This window comes from Sander vitreus, chromosome 22, assembly GCF_031162955.1.
Source record: "Sander vitreus isolate 19-12246 chromosome 22, sanVit1, whole genome shotgun sequence".
In the NCBI taxonomy this organism is placed as follows: domain Eukaryota; kingdom Metazoa; phylum Chordata; class Actinopteri; order Perciformes; family Percidae; genus Sander; species Sander vitreus.
The window spans coordinates 18229987-18233510 of NC_135876.1; the positions used below are offsets into that span (position 1 = coordinate 18229987).

A 3524-nucleotide genomic window follows, 5' to 3' on the forward strand; every position below is an offset into this window, starting at 1 on the left:
CTGTCTTCTCTACAGTTATGAAATAAAAACAAGAGTGATGAAAGACAAAGCCCCAACACAAAGCCGTCTATTTTTTTTGGCTGAAGCACAGCGGTCTGAGTGTTTTGAACTGACAAAGGGAATCTGGCCTTTGTTTGGTTATCATCTGTAGCTTTAATGAGGATACCACACACTGGCAGTATTTTAACAGGCTGTTTTAAGGCCTAATGAAGGCAGTGTTGGGTCAGACTGAACAGTAATGAGGCGGGCTGCTTAGGGACGCTGTCTTCGATTGCCCATTAATCAGCACATTCCTCTCAGCTTCACACACACTTTCTATTTTGTTCCTATCTCTTGCTCTCTCCTCTGTAATTACACAGCAAATTCTCCCCACAGGCAGCTGAGTGTGGACTTTTGTAAAATACACTCACCCACGAAAAACACACACACATACACACACACACACACACACACACACACACACACACACACACTAACCACACGTTTATACTTTACCCTCATCCTGTCAAGGTACACCAGGAAAAGGCCATGTCCTCATCACTCTCTAAGTAGTGCTTCTGAGTGAGACGAGAGGAGGCAGAGGCGGAGAGGTTCAAACAGACAGAAAGGGGCGGGCAGAGGTAGTCATTAGTGGAACATCTTGGTAATAAATGCGTCTACACAAAGCAGAGGGTGTTGGTGTTTGAGTTTCCTTTTCACTAATCTCTCTGACTGATACAGTAAGTGGCATCCATCTCTCCTGCACAGATGAAATGTTTCAAGGCTTGTTGTTTGTATTTCACAGTGTACCCTGAACAAACAGAGCTGCTAAATAGACTCTGAAACAAAACAAGTTAAATAATGTGACAGCAGGAACAGAATGATGGAAAACCGTCATAGCACAGTTGTGTGGATGCAGTTAGAACAGTGGCAGGAGTCAAATCCAATGCTGCAACAGACAGAGTGTAAGAAGGAAGAGGATAAGATTCATGCACAGCAACATCGTCAAACACGTAAAAAGGAAGAGATAAATAAGCAATTTGAAACAACAGCAACATTATTTGATTCATCACAGCACAGAATTACGTACTGAGGGAGCACAGGTGTCCCTTTGCTCCTTGATGTCCAAAGTGCCTTTTTTCAAGGCTATTTTATTTGTATTTTATTTTTTGTGAAGGCCTGCCCATGGCCCTTATCAAAAAGATTCATTTAATAATTGAATTTAATTATTAACAATAATGTAGCTATAAATTAAATGACCTTGCCGCTGTCAGTCAGTTTACGTCACATGATGACCTGTCATCATGTGACGTGCACCTGCGGCACCTGCGGCGCGTGCGGCCCATCTAGATACTGGGCGGCGAAGTTTAGATGGTGAGTTTTATTTATGTGATTAATTATCACGTCATATTTATAGTATTAGTTACATTTAGTATTAGCGTTACGTAGCGTCACTTTCAAATCGTGCTTGCGTAGCGCCGCCACCTGTGGTTAGGATTAGGGAAAAGGTTTGGTTCAGGTTTAGGCACAGTCACTTACTTAGAGAGAAACACGTCGACGGGGGAACAGTAGGCCTATTCGACACAACACCGACGGTAACCTCACCTAGTGACGACAAGACATGGTCGCTGTTAAACCGCTACACCGGCCCCTCCATACATCCATGTGTTGTATTTTTTGTGCACATTAAACAGAGCCAGCTAACTGTTGCCCTGTTTCAAATCAATGTGGTAAGCTAATTAAATAACTGGCTGTAGCTGCATATTGATATCTAAGACTAAATTTAGATTGTAGTCTATTTCTTTTTGAAATAGGAGTGTATATATAGGCCTATACTAATTCTGCTTTGTCTACTCAGTTTTAGCTAAACTGCTGTATACTTTATTATTAATGTTGGTTTAAGATGTTGCTACTTGAATTTCTTTTCAATTCCATTCTTGGGACTATCTGTTCCCTTAGTCCATACATTTTGGCATCTTAATAGAGGAGAGGCTTATATCTGTACAATTTTCAAGAATTAAAAAGCATCCAGGATCCAGGGTACAAGCGGCAGCAATGGGTTTCTTCAGGAGGGTAGCTGGCGTCTCCCTTAGAGATAGGGTGAGAAGCTCAGTTATCCGTGAGGAGCTCGGAGTAGAGCCACTGCTCCTTTGCGTCGAAAGGAGCCAGTTGAGGTGGTTCGGGCATCTGGTAAGGATGCCCCCTGGGCGCCTCCCTAGGGAGGTGTTCCAGGCACGTCCAGCTGGGAGGAGGCCTCGGGGGAGACCCAGGACTAGGTGGAGGGATTATATCTCCACCCTGGCCTGGGAACGCCTCAGGATCCCCCAGTCGGAGCTGGTTAATGTGGCCCGGGAAAGGGAAGTTTGGGGTCCCCTGCTGGAGCTGCTACCCCCGGACCCGACCCCGGATAAGCGGATGAAGATGGATGGATGGAAAAAGCATGCAACATCAAACAGCTTTAGCTAAAGCTAGAATTCTGATTCAAAGCTAGAGAAAAGAGAAAGCTTTAGATACATTTTGGGTCATTAATCGTTCACATTGCAATGTACGCAGTTTTTATTGTTCAAATACTTTTTTTGTTTTTATGTGTATCATATTTTCATTTATTAATCATGATATTTTTGTTCTGCAGTGCGAAGATGCCTCATCACGGATCCCTGACTAGCTGGGTCACAACAGGTAAGAATAAAACATGTACAGTTGTTTACGTTGCAAAGGTAATAAATTATAGGCAACACACCACTAATAATAAACACTATCGTGCAATAGTTAGTAAAATGTGCTTAGTATAATCTCTAAAGAGAATATTTATTAACCTTTAGTCCTCCCCTTCAGTCTCTCTCTTAGTTTGGAGGAACGTGGTACATTTTTGGCTTTGGAGGAGACCTGGACCTCTTATACGGCAAGCTGAAGTGAGTGATTAATGTGAAATTATTATTTAATAAATAATTAAATTTTTATTATATTATTAAAAAATCCTAATAAATCTCTTGAGGAAATAATAACCTGGTTCTCTCTCTATTAGCACAAACGGTACCTGCTGGAAAACACTCCTGGGCGCATCACCTTCCGCAGCCAAAGTGAGTACACATAAAAAAAAACACACACACACACACACACACACACACACACACACACACACACACAGATAGAGAGTGAATCATCGGGTGAGGAACAATTAAATAGTATGATGCGGTTTGTTGTAAGATTCCATGTTACATTCTGTTTGGGTTGGGTTGCTAGAATTCAACAAGTTATGCTGTAAATTATGTTTTGATTATTATGTGAATAATGTTTTACGTCTAATTGCGTTTTAGCATTGACTTTGTATGTAATCGCGCTGCCGAAAACACCTCGGTCTGAACGCACCATAAGACTTCATTCAGACAGGATTTACCGCTCTGGCGAAAACGCTAGTCCTCCGATTCATTTAAATGGAGGTAGTGGGTTTAGGCTGCGACGGTGGGGGCTCCAGGGGTGTGCCGGAATAAAAATGAGCTGCCTGTGGCGAAAAGTTCAGACTGATTCAACTTTTTGGATTGTAT

The 3524-nt window shown here is 42.3% G+C and overlaps 1 long non-coding RNA gene across 1 annotated transcript; it reads left to right on the forward strand.

Annotated features, from left to right (window-relative positions):
- The first annotated feature begins 2610 nt into the window (after positions 1–2610).
- On the forward strand, positions 2611–3060 carry LOC144537083 (uncharacterized). Its single transcript, XR_013503809.1, has 3 exons — positions 2611–2658; positions 2815–2891; positions 3005–3060. It is a non-coding gene; the product is annotated as an uncharacterized LOC144537083 (long non-coding RNA).
- The last annotated feature ends 464 nt before the right edge of the window (positions 3061–3524 follow it).